This window comes from Denticeps clupeoides, chromosome 6 (assembly GCF_900700375.1).
Source record: "Denticeps clupeoides chromosome 6, fDenClu1.1, whole genome shotgun sequence".
Classification (NCBI taxonomy): Eukaryota; Metazoa; Chordata; class Actinopteri; order Clupeiformes; family Denticipitidae; genus Denticeps; species Denticeps clupeoides.
The window spans coordinates 12,985,596-12,999,668 of NC_041712.1; positions in this window are offsets into that span (position 1 = coordinate 12,985,596).

Here is a 14,073-nt window from a genome sequence, read left to right on the forward strand (position 1 = left end):
TGTATCACTGCTCCTAAAAGTCCATTAATCATTGTAATGATCTCATTTAATTTTACCCACTGTGACAGTGACCCCTCCCTACCAGATGCGCTGAATGCACTTCTACGCACGTTTGACACACAGCGTCAACAACGTGATAGCGAGGAAATCCAACCCTCCTCCCAGTGATCAGGTGCTGTGTCTAACCATGGCAGACGTGAGGAAAGCTTTTAGCAGAGCTAACTCACGAAAGGCTGCTGGACCAGACAAAAATCCTGGAGGATGCTGAGATAATGTTCAGACCTGCCGGCAGATGTTCTCACCCACATCTTTAACATCTCACTGAGCACCGCAATCGTTCCAATGTGTCACAAGGCCACCACCATCCTACCCGTGCTGAAGCAGTCTTCAGTGTCGTGTCTCAATGACTACCGTCCCGCTGCACTTACACCCATCACCCATGATGAAGTTCTTTGAGAGCCTGGTCATGAAACATATGAAGACCCTGCTGCCCTCCACCCTGGACACTGTGCAATTCACAGATGGCCGAAACGCTCCACGGACGATGCCACCCTGCATCTGACCCTCACCCACCCGGACTGAGGGTCTCGTCAACAAGAATGCTGAGTCAGCATACAGAGAGGAGGTGCGACGATTGAGGGACTGGTCTAAGGTCAACAATCTATTTCTGAACGTGGACAAAACGAAGTAGATGATTGTTGTCTTCAGAAGACAACAGAAAGACCACTCTCCACTGAACATTGACGGATGTTGTGTGGAGATCATCAAGAACACAAATTTCCTCGGTGTTCATTTAGAGGAGAACCTCTCCTGGAGTCTCAACACCAGCCAAGAAAGCCCAGCAGCTTCTGTACTTCCTGTGGAGGCTGAGGAACTGCACCGCAAGATCCCACAGCGGATAGTGAGGACAGCTGAGAAGATCGTCGGAGTCTCTCTTCCCTCCATAACGGACATTTAGCACACACACTGCATCCGGAAAGCCACCAGCATTGTGAAGGATGCTGCCATCTGGAAAAAGGTACCGAAGCATTCGGGCCCTCACTGCCAGGCTCTGCAACAGCTTCTTTCCACAAGCCATCAGACACCTGAACACTCTGGGACTTTCCACTCTGGTCTGACACCCACACACACACACACACACACACTACCTCTGTTATATTGAATAATATTATCTGTCTGTAATAATATCTATTAATGCCCCGTTTGACTTTGCACATTTATTACTCATTTCACTATTTGTCTAGTTTCGCTGTTGTCTACATGTTTTAATTAAATGCTACTCTTGCACTGACTGTTATCTCTGTTTGCACTTTATGTAGCAGAGTTTGTCTGTGTCACACATGTGCACTTTATGTCAGTATGTAACTTTGTTTAATTGTTCAAACGTAGCAGCAGGTTCCTGAGAAACATTATTTCGTTTTACTGTGTATTGTCTAACATGTATATAGCTGAAATGACAATAAAGTCAACTTCAGCTTCACTGTGCTGTACCTGGTGTCTGCTGGTCTGCTTTTAACACCAAACACTGATCATCAGCAGTTCTTAACCTCCATAAACAGCATTTGTTTGGGCCTGTACACTGGCGAGAAGTTGTGGGTCGAGCTAGTCATCGTGGCCTAGTGGTTAAGGATGCGGACCCGTAATCGGAAGGTTGCCGGTTTGAATCCCAATCCGCCGAGGTGCCTCTGAGAAAAAGCACCGTCCCCACACACTGCTCCCCAGGCGCCTGCATCACAATGACAGTCACTTCACTTCAGAGGACCGGAGGCCTTACTTCCTCATTCCCAGAGAAGTGCTGTTTCACGCACAGTAAAGGATGTGACGACTTTATTTCACTTAACATTTTGCTGCATAAATTTACTGCAAAACTGAGGAGGTGGAACATGACATACATTGTACTTATACTTTTCTCTTCCCAAATATGACTGACGGGCAACTCACTTCACTTCTGCTGTTTCATGGAAACATGATATTTTCAGTCAAGCCAGGTTGAACAATGAAAGCACAAAGGGAGGAACTAGGCTTTATCAGGTAGGTATTGTAAATCATTTGCAAGGGAATGTTCATAAATGAGCAATGATGTATCTTTGAAATCTCTGTTATAAAAGAACACAGGAAGTCTTTTAAGGTGTTTGAATTTTTAGAGTATTGGAGAGCCTACAGTTAATTACATTGTACAACTTTCTCTTTTTTTTTTACATATAACATAGAGATTACATAGATTACAATATGATTAAATAAATAAAAACACAAAACCACAAATGTGGGTTTTTTTGCAACACTTTTCCTTCCTGGTGTGTTGTTCACATTGTCACCATGAAGGGGCGATAGAGCATGTTAAAAAAAAAAAAAGGAATCTACAGTCATTCAAACTAAATGAGCGGAGAGAGATTTGAGTCTTTTGATTAAGTAAAACACGGCAAGAAACAATTGTAGAGAATTAGCCTTGTTCAACAACCACCGCTGAGGTGTGAAACTTATTTTCATATTCACACTTCTTAGCTGTCTCTCAGTATTAATCACTTTACCTCTAGATGAATCCTTGTAGTTCAACGACCTCCAGTTTTTTTTTTTTAATGCTTTACTTCACTGTGGCTATTTTTTGTATTGTTTGTCCTGTGTCACATTAAGAAAATAGCATAAATAAAATCAAAATGAAACAAAACAGATTAAGGCTCCCTGAAGCAACACAGGGTAGCAGCTGAAGTGGATGATGCAGCCTCGGTGGTCATCTGGTTAACCACTAGAATAGTACTTGTGCTTGTTCTGGCCTAAGGCATGTCAAAAGACAGTTGGCGTTGTACTTTAGGAAGAACAAAATGCATCAGATTTAATGTCTTGTAACCTCAGCGTTTGACTTTCTTGCCAATTGTCGACTTCATATGTCTTCATGTTCACGGTCAAAGCAGCAATGATTAGATAACCACTGCAACATGGTAATTGTCCCTCTCCCTGAGAGCACACCTCTCGTTTTGGCCTTTCAGGCTCCAACCATGATCATGGCCCAGATCCAGAATCCAGACGTTTATAAATGGGAGGGATGTTTCTGAAATGACTCAAACAGGCCGTGCATGAATATTTGTTTCAGCACCGTTATATGTTAAACTTTCGTCCCGAGATGGGAGCTGGACTGTGGCCAGGAACAGGAAAATCTGGAATTAATAAAGAGTTCACAGCAAACATGCTGGCTGCCCATGTGTTTCCCATTTAAGGCAGTGCAGTTTGCAGTTTCTGGTGCAACACCTTGAGACTGGACGGCACTAAAAAAGCAGCGGCTTATAGTACAGCTGTGCTGTGAAATGCTCTAGGCCTATTACGTCCCTCATCATTCTTAGATTAATCATACCATTTTCAGCTTGTGTGATGTGTAAGTTAGAACAGTTAAACCCTCAGGATCTGATTTAAGAGCCCCACATATTTTTGGGATGGAACAAGCTGCATGCTATACTGCAGTCACAAACTATAGGTTTTAAGTGTCATGCAGTTGTTTTTCATGCACAGAATGATTCATGTTCAAAAAATATATGCTCTGACAAACTGGACCAAAGCCTGACAAAAATGAAATGGATTTTCATAACATTGTGTAGGGCACAGATATCATTTCAGCTTTCCATCAAATGGAAGATGCTGTTGTAAATTCAGAAGATCAAACTCCTTTTGAATTTCGTGCATGAAATTACTGTAACTATCTAGATTGCTTTGATTTTTATTATTTGCATAATTTCCCAATTAAATGATCATGCGAGCAGTATTGTCATGGTCGGGGGGGGGGGGGTTTAGAGAAAATGAAGGCCTCTGCCGCCTCCTTGTCATAAGCCCACGTACAGCCCAGGCTTTCTCACCCTAGGACACAGGACACAGCTGCAGACAGACGCACAGAACAGCTCACTAAAGTATGGTGACTGGAAGAATCCTCGACTTGCGTTTTGTAGAAGGGACCTGCAGACTTATGAAGGGGAGCGGAAGAATGCACAACATGCTACACCTGACACTTGCTACACCAGGGAGGGTGCCTATTCTTGCTGATGGGACCTGCTAAGGGAATGCGATGAGGAAGTCGCATCCCGGAAGTGTGAACAAGGGGTAGCGTGTTGGGGCGGGTGGAGCCAGCACGGACATGACAAGTATATTGACATTTTGACACTCTACAACCTAGACACGTTTTTTGCAATGTTAGACGCTGTGGTCATCAGGCTGAATGCGGCCTTGTGAGATATTAGATGAAATCATGTTTGATAGTAGAAATGATAAAACATGCAGGAATGCCAGCTTCGTCCTTTGTTGATATAGTCCTTGCGTCTTGTCAGCGTTAAAGCCCAGTTCCCGTGTCCAAGACCGGTCAAGTGCCTCAGACTTTATGTAATCCCAGTAAGAAAAACATGTTTAGATAATTTTTTTCAATGAATGAACAACTGCACTGTGGACTACGAGAGACCGTTTAAGACCTCATTACAGATTTTGGCAAGTATCTGTGGTACAGGTACAAGGTGGATCCTTGGGTAAATGTAGTCTTGACTGTCCTGAGGAATGAAGAGTGGGTTGAAGGAGGCTTCAGTCCAGACTTGCAACTCAAATAGCAAAGCAGGTGAGATCATTTAGATCTAAATTCTAACGTTCAATGTGTGTTTATTGGGGCTCTTTAAACCCCAGTCCTCAAATGCAGAAATTCAAAGAACCCTGAATTATGTAAAGACCATTTGTGCTAAAACACAACACAGACATAATACATGAAAGGAGAAAGTGCACAAGCTAGGTAAGTGCCCACATCACGAACACATGGACAAATTAATGTACAGTTTTCATCTTTCCTACTCATTGCCCCACCCCAAAGCAAATCCCAGACCAAATCTGTTTGCATTCAGCTGCCTCTGCAGAGTGTCCACACCTTGAGGGAGATACATCCTAATGCATCACAAACATGTTTAGGATATTTGCTCATTAATGTTTTACAATGTTGAATCACAGAGAATCTGCTTTCACAGCCACACTGGAAAAACTTGTGCTTATTACTGAATCCAGATTCACTATGAGATATAGTGAGAGATATAAAAAAAACTGTGCTCATTTGGTAGACATTTTAATACAAAACTTTCAATGTTAAGTGTCTTGCTCAGGGATACAATGGCAGTAAAAAGGAGCTGAACCTTTGACTTTGGTCAAATGCTACACTGGTAAAATTCTGCTACCCATAGGCCATTAGCAATATGTGCACTCCGACACTGAACTCTCAGTGTCTGAGTGCACATATTGAAGTCACTGAAGTCTCTACCCCAACCCCACAGGCTTAAAGGAAATTCATCATTATCATTAGTTTAACCTTTGCCCAAGAATTCTTGACTTACGCTTTGATAAGAACATTTCTTCCTCTTGTAGAAATAATTCGGATGTTTGATCTGTAGCCTGTGATGTGTACATTATATCACAGTGCCAATACGTCATCCTCACACAGAAAGAAAGGAAGGGTGAGTCCTGTGGACAGGAAAAGTAAGGCCCACTGCAGTATATATGCTGGTGTGAAAACCTGGGTGAGTCATGCAGTCTGTTTATTTGAGCTGCAGATTGAATAAAGAAACCTGATGCTGGTCTTGATGATTACAGAGATGGATATCAGTTTCCCATCACACCTCCCAGCCTCTCTGCAAAGACCTGTATCACTGCCCCATGATGGTGTGCAGTGACATTTAAGGCATTAAGGCCCTTACCCAGGGTTACGTCCAATCAGTAGTTACGAGGACATTCCCCCTGGACACAGGGAAGATGGAAGTAAGTGGGATTTGAACATGTGATCTTCTGGTTCAAAGGCAAGTGTGTTACTCACTAGGCTACAACCACCAGAAACTCAGTTTCCTCCACAAAAAAGGCATGCAAGCTAAGTCCACCTGGATCACCAGCAGTCTGTCTCCCAGGATGGGCTCCAGAGCCACTTAGGACCCTGCTTAGAACCAGGCGGTTATGGGTAGAGAGTGAGTATTAGGTTGTTTGTATTTGTTTTTTAAAAACCCAGAAGACAGATTTTATATTACTAGATATTGTTGCCACTGAGGAATTTTGGAGACAAAAAAGAGCCACATAGTCTTTAAATTCCTACTACTCTCTACAGTTTTGTGTCCAATCGACGAAGACTGATGTTGTTCGGTTTTTAGCAGCCCTGCCTTGTGATTAGAAGCGCTGTGCATCTGCTCTTATTTGTAATGGTTGCTGTGATTGCCCTCTGGGTGCGCTGATATCCACTTACTGTCCAAGGGATATGCACATTAGGTGAAATGGTAATGCAAACATTGCCCCTAGTATAAGCATGGGACCATTTCTGTGAGTTTACCCCGCGTTGGAACGGGAACTGTCTTGTGTCTGGAGATGTCTGGGATTGGCTCCAGTATCGCCCATAGCCCTGAAAACTTACTTTGGAAAGAGAATCGATAAACAGCATTCAATTTTAATTTCATTAGGGCCTCAGAAAGGCACAGAACTGGATGCTGTTCAAACACTCTTGAATGAGGTGAGAATGTGACAATGCATCTGAGGAGCATGTGAAAGTGTGAAAGCCTGAAGCTGTTTACCACGTGTGCAGGGAGCCAGTTTAGTGCAAAGTGAACACACGCCAGGGCCAAATATGCATCTCTGCTTCACAGTTCTTTGACCCTGCAAGGAAAAGAGAGCTCCTAAAGAAAAACACATGAAGACAAATGCAACATGCAGACTTCATGGAGACAGAATGCAGGACACAGTCCATCTGACCCCAAATCATCTGAACGAATAAAGCTTTTGGTGTTTTTCAGTCTTCTTCTTGACAAGCCAATCAATTAGCTGTCTAATTTATGAAAGTAGTACACCTGACACATAAACACCTCCACCCTTTAACAACATTTTTAGTGTTTTGAAATTAAAACAAATATTTCATAATGTGCAGAACGTGTCACAGTTTCCTGCTGATGTCATCCCTGGTCGTTATGAGTGCTGATGTCATGGACTTCTTAAAGCTGACTGACATCATCGTGGAAAGAGAGGTGTTTTTAGCACTGTGATAAATCACTGCACATTGACTGAAATAATAATATCAGGCCATCACAGAGCACCTTGTAACCTTCGCTGGGCAGAACCCAGACAAAGTTCGCTGTGCACCACACCTGCAGCAACAACAGCAGTCCCCATTTTTCACATGCATAATGACCACACTGTGCAAATGTTTTGTCTGGTGCCACATTTGGCAGAGCTGGATAAGAATGGCAGAAATGCGGAAAAAAAAATCTTTCATCTACCTCTCATTACACACACACAAGCAAAGTTGCGGAGAGACATAAATCATGCTCTCTCTCTCTCCCTCTCTCTCTCTCTCTCACACACACACACACACAAGGGATTTTCAGGAGTCCCTGAGGAGAAAATAAATCTGCTTGAAGGGAACAGGTCACAGTCTCAGCATCCCAGCAAGGGGCAGCGTAGCAGCAAAGCGTGCATTAAATGCACACACACATGCACACACACACAGAATAATGTTTATGTCAGAACCCAATACAGTGTCTACAGCCAGGCTGCCTCACTGGTGCAGTCTCACAGTTGTAGAGCTGCACCATCAGCAGACAGCAGCAGTTCACAGTCTGTTTTTTTTTTTTTCTACCTACCTCCTATCTAACCGAATGCAATAAAAACTGTGTTTGTGAAGAAGAAAGAAAGTGAAGTGATACACAGCAGCACAGCACACAGTGAACTGTGTCCTCTGCATTGAGCCCAACTCCCTGAGGGAGCAGTGGGCAGCCATGACAGGCACCCGGGGAGCAGTGTGTGGGGACGGTGCTTTGCTCAGTGGCACCTCAGTGGCACCTTGGCGTATCGGGATTCGAACCGGCAACCTTCTGATTACGGGGCCGCATTAATTGTTTAATTGTATAATTTCACCCCTTTTCTGCTGTGATCTTGGACAATTAATTGGATTAGATGAAGAGATACTTTATCTTGCAAATGTGGTGATGATTATTTATTGATCATGGTTGCCTGATTGTGAACATAAAGGCATGTTTAAGGGCCACATGATGGCCTCAGAACTCCAAGGTTGTGTGTTCAAATCCTGACTCAGACCTTGTGTGAACGGAGACTGTATGCTCTCACTATCCATGCCAGATAAGAAATAAAGTTATGAAAATGTACAGAATGTTGCTAGATGGACTTGTTCATACATTAAATTGTGTTCTTCTACTTTTATTTTTCTTCCAGTGAATGTTTAAGGTCCTGGGTGACTTCGAACGTGAATTGCTACATGGGAGAAGCTGTATCCTCTGAAGGCCACTGACAGATTGTCTGTGATCTCAGAAGTAAAACAATGACCCTGTTCAAATACTGAAAATATTTTCAGATTTAGAAAAGTGAGGTCAGCCCTAGCCCACGGCCCATAGCCGAGATAACGTTGTTGAGGTTCCCTCATATCTCGAACAAGCATGGGAAGGAATATGTGATCCTGGGGTGAACTGAAGTAACTAGGACAGTCTGTACCACAAAACCATGACTGCAGAGACTTAAAATCTTATAATTAAGATTTAATAGCTGACTAATCACAAAAAATTGGGGTTTCGGAAAGGTTAAGATGCATTCAGGGCGGGCAGGCAGTTCTAAAATGACAAATGGATTGATGTTCTGTGAATTCTTATGTGAAATAAAATACCACCAAAACTGGCTCAACACATGCTGATCTAGATTTTACTCTGATTCTGTCTTTCTGACATTCTAGCTTTTTTGCATCATCACTACACTGAACAATGGCATGTAATCACCTCCAAAAACAAACCGTTTTGGCATTCAGTTTATTATCTTAAGTCCTGCAGCACTTATATATTTAACAATAAACTCAAAGGAGTTTAGTAGGAGCTTTGATGTCAGTAGCATTGCATTATGCCTCCACTGTAAGCAGAGGAAAAAGAGAAAAAAAGAAATGAGAGCGAGAAAGACGTAACCGCTCATAGTTTTAGCATTAAGTTCATGGGCATTGTTGCCAGATGCTCTAAATTCAGAATTTATTTCACCCAGTCTGATGGCCCGCATGCTATGTATGGTAACAGGCTGAGATGCAGGTATGTGCCCCAAAAAGAATGCCTCGGCTTGCCAAGGCATTGACTGACACCGCAACCATAGGTATTTTCACCTTGAGAATCAGACCGATTAAATTCCCTCACATTGTTTGTTCAGTGGTTCAGAGCACAGGATAAGGGGCATGTGCGAATGATGTCTGAAGCATGACATGGCAGTCTTGCAGTGGATTTTATATTTCACTCTGTCATGACGTGTCACAGAATGTAGCATTTTCAACCGTCTCCAACCAGTTTAAGCTACTTCTCCAGAGCTCTCACTCTAACAACACGTGTATACTAAAACACTGCTAATGAGTATGAAAGGGTCAATAGCAACCAGCAAGTAATGAATGAACTTTATCTTTTAGAAACCAGCAAGCAATTGCTCAGCTCTTAAAAATACCAGATCTGATTTTCCCAGGAGGGTTAGTATAAATGTGAACAAAAGTATATGCAGACTGCTATAATAAACTCTTTCATTTGCAGTGATTCAATTCCAGGTCTTTGACAAATTTTAGTCAGTGGGCAAAATCTGAACTGTGTGCATTTGCCCAGGAAACGTGACAGTGCAGGCATATTACGATGTTAAACATGTTTATGCATTATCATACAGCATTACCTCAGACAGACTGTGTGATTTTTTACACCCCGCTGTATCGTACCCTATCTCTCTATCGCACAGTCCACCCTGCCTGCTCTCACCCAGTCTGACATTCATCATGCTGATAAAAGGCTGACACCCAGAAACCACATGGTTAGCATCTACCAGTTCAGACATCTAAATGCACTTGCAGCCAGCATTTATGCCTCTTTATTATATCACAACATAGACATGGATAACGCTTTGAAACAGTGTCCTGTGTGCATGTTTTGTAAGATACTGTAGAGTTTGAGAACATGCAGAGGGTTCATTGTTTTCCACAGCTAAGCTGTTCATGCATCCACAAATTCTGTATACATTTTTACAAATATCTTTCCAACTATCTGATATTCAAATATTAAAGGTGCTGAAACCTTTGCGCTGGTTGGCACAAAGAACCTCAGTATCAATAAATAGACAGTTAAATCTTCTCACTCTGATACATGTCATCTAATGCCATCCTGGAGTTGGGATTGTGTTCATGAGACATGCTTTAAATAAGCATTGTAAGATACAATATATCACTGCACATTTAATTGCAAACAAAATCCAACATATTCATATGCAAACATTTATCCAGTATTTGCCTATTTGAATGTAAGATTATTAACCACAAAAATGTATTTAGATTGTGACAGAAAAATGCAGTGCCAAGATACCAAAGTTATGCATTGTGTCTTTCTGACCCATTCAAATATGCATGCTGTATTCCTTGTCCAAAGATTTGCTTCATGACCATAGTAATATACATGCACAATGGGATCTGATATGAACAGTCTAAATTGAGTTTAAGTATGAATCTGTGATGACAGAAGAGCAATTTGCTGATTGCAAATCACTTCATGGAGATCCTGACATATGTCATCCATTATGACAGTTAGCAGTGGGGTTGTCAGTGGTGTGTCCCTCTGGAAAATGAGTAAGATTGCATGTCAGAGCCAAACTTGAATTACTAAAAGCCCCTTCCCCAATGTGAACTCTAAGGTTGAATGCATTTCCTCAGCTCAGTTTTCTCTTTAAGACCTTGCACCTGTGTTTGGAGTCAAGGACTGATGAAGTAAGGTGGCTTAATGACAGGAATGCTGCAAGCAAGAGCTTTACCCAGGGGTTAGCATGCTGATGCAGCAACGTCAACAAGACAAGGCCGCAAGACACGCTGGTCTGCTTTTTCAAGGTTTCCTATATGATGCACAAAAATCAGAGAGAATTATAATGGCTAAGACCAATTACTTAAATTAGAGGAACAAACAATGACGTATCTACACAATGGCAATGCTGCTTCACTAGCCAAATGCAGTTCCTACAGTCTAGAGTTCATGCTTTGTGTTCAGGTTGAAGATTTACAGGTTGCCTAAATGGGTAATGCCAAAGTTGTCCTATTGTGTGTTCTCTATGTAATGGACTGATGTCCTGACTAATGAGCATCAGTAGAGATTGAAGTGATTGTCACAGCACACGGTGACACAACGAAATGTGTCCTCTGCTTTTAACCCATTACCCGTGGTAAGCAGTGGGCAGCCATGACAGGCACCCGGGGAGCAGTGTGTGGGGACGGGGCTTTGCTCAGTTACACCTCAGTGGCAACTTGGCAATCAGGATTCGAACTGCCAACCTTCTGATTGCCACTTCCTTAACCACTAGGCCACCTGCATGAAACATTGTGGTTGTTAAATGGTGTTGATGACGTCATTACTGCGAATGCCCCTACAACTGTTCTCCTCATCCCGCCTCTCTCCTCCTCATTAGTATTTAAAGCTATAGAAACCAAAGTTACACATAATTCTGCACCAAGACTGAATTTCTAAAAGAGACTTCAGATACAGCATTAGGGGATCACTAAGACCTATATAACAAAATGTCAGCGTAATACCCATGGCGTCTGCAAAAAGCCTTGGAGTTTGGATTGACGACAAACTGAGCCTGAACCAACACGTTGCTGCGATTTCCAGATCCTGCAGGTTCACTCTCTACAACATTCGCAAGATTATGCCTTTTCTCTCACAATAGGCTACGCAGCTCCTCATCCAGGCAATGTTCATCTCAAAACTCGACTATTGTAACTCCCTCCTGGCTGGAGCCTCTGCAGTCACCATAAAACCACTCCAGATGATCCAAAATATGGCAGCCCATCTCATCTTCAATCAGCCAAAATACACCCATAAATACACTACTACCTAGCTACACTCCTGCATGCCCTCTCAGATCGGCAAATGAAATGAGACTGAAAATTCCCTCTTCACCGATTGCTAAACAAACTTGAGGTTATTGTGTTGGCTGTTACACTAAATTAAGGCAAAAGCTGAACAGCCAGTATGATCCAGTTAATGATGCAGTGGTTGGCCTAGCCAGTAAGGAAGCAGACCTGTAAAGAAGGTTGCCAGTTCGAATCCCAAACCGCCAAGGTGCCACTGAGGTACCACTGACCAAAACACCGTCCATTTAATTGTGGGCACCATGTGCCATGCTGTGTTTCACAATGACAATCACTTCACTTTCACTTAAAAAAAAAACGAAAAATTGCTTGGCCTTTCTTGATAAGCTCCATTGTTTTGGTCTACAGTCTACAGGACGGAGTGGTGACAGAAAAGTATAAAGGCACAAAGGTGAAATTAGGGGCTTTGACAGCATGGAAAATATACATTTTTTAATTTAAAATATATATGGAAATGGATGAAAAGAATGCACAGCAAGCAATGCAACTACATTTACACTACTGTACGTGTCCAGAACTTTTAGCTTATTGGATAGAAATAATGCTAGTACAATAATGTAGTTTACACTAATAAATGTATAATGCAATAATCTAATCATTCATTAAAATAATAGGGAAGAAACCAGGCCAACTGACATCCACCAGCCATCTATTGAAGGAACGTATTCTTGTGGACATGATTTCAAAACAAACCTAAAAGATTGCACACCGTGTCAACCCCTTCTTGGACCTGGACCTACCACATTTCTGGAATAATTTGGGAATCCTTTGAGGAACCACAATTTGCCTAAAAGGTTCAGTTATCCAGCGAAGCATCTGATGGCTTTGATATCCATGAAGACCCCACTTTACCACTTACTGGAGACAAAGGATCTGTGATCTTTGTGCCAGATACAGAAAAAACTGCAGAGGGCTTGTGGAGTCCACGGATTAGAGGTTTTGTAGAAGCTCTTAATACACTATATTAAGCAGGGTGGTTTTAATGTTTTGGCTGACTAGTGTAGTTTAAACATGTGTCTGGCATTTTATCTTATGTCAAAAAAAAGTTGTAAATTAGGATAAGAACCTTATTATAAGGTTTTAGAAGTAAAAGAAAATCTTCAGGTCCCACATAAAAAAATAGATACACTCTATTGTTAGTACTGCAAAGGCCTTGCCATGTCAAAGTGTTTTCTTTGTAGGGCTGACCTCAGTGGGCACACAGATTGGCCTTGAATCCACCCATTCCCACATCTCTTGGCCTGCTGTTTTTGTACGGCTTTTTTGATTAATGATCGCCTGTACAGAGCGGCCCTTAACAGTTTTCTTAAGGTCATGTTATTGTTGTGTTGTTGTTGTGACCCCTGTGCATGTGGGCCATGGGAGAAAGCTCACTATGGCAGACAACATCACACCATATAACTCATGTGATCTCACACATTGTTTTTAAAGCTGTGCTGCAGTCACTTAGCTGCTGCCATTATTCTAAAAGCTCATGCACTTTGCAGTGCCACTATGTAACAGACAATTTAGCTGAAGATATTTCTTCCCTAAAAGTCCTCTCTGGAAGAAATCTCTTGACACGGCTACTTTAGACTGTCATGCAGAGATTTAAACACTGTCCAAAGCTATCATGGTGCAATGATCTGATCCTATTAAATCTTCTATGCCTTGGTGTATCCATCCATAATGTTCAGTCATCTTGTGCCCACACGTTGGCCTTCTCCAAGCAGCATATACTTTATCCTTTAACTAATTCCAATCAGAATGTCCTGTTTGTTCAGGCCAAATTCATCAAATAGTGTCCGGCCCTGTTCTCACAGGTTTTTTCTTGCTTTAGCAGTGGCACAGATAAACACTCTTTTAAGTGTCGTATTCCATTAGTCAACACCCTACTTTGGAATGCCCAGAATCATGTTTCAGTTTCAAGCTAGATATCCACAGATTATATGTAAGAAGGCAACATATCATTTCCATTACATTTACTAAATGCAGACAAATTAATAAAGGCATTCATGATGCTGGTTCTCAGACAGATTCCCTTAGTTTCTCCAAATGTGCCAGTGCTGTAAAAGTAATTAGCATTGTATTATTGTCCTCTAGTGTCAATGCTAAATACTGTAACTCAATGTACAATAAACTGTTTGTGTCAAACTTGTTGCCATTGAAACCCATGAGCTTTACTT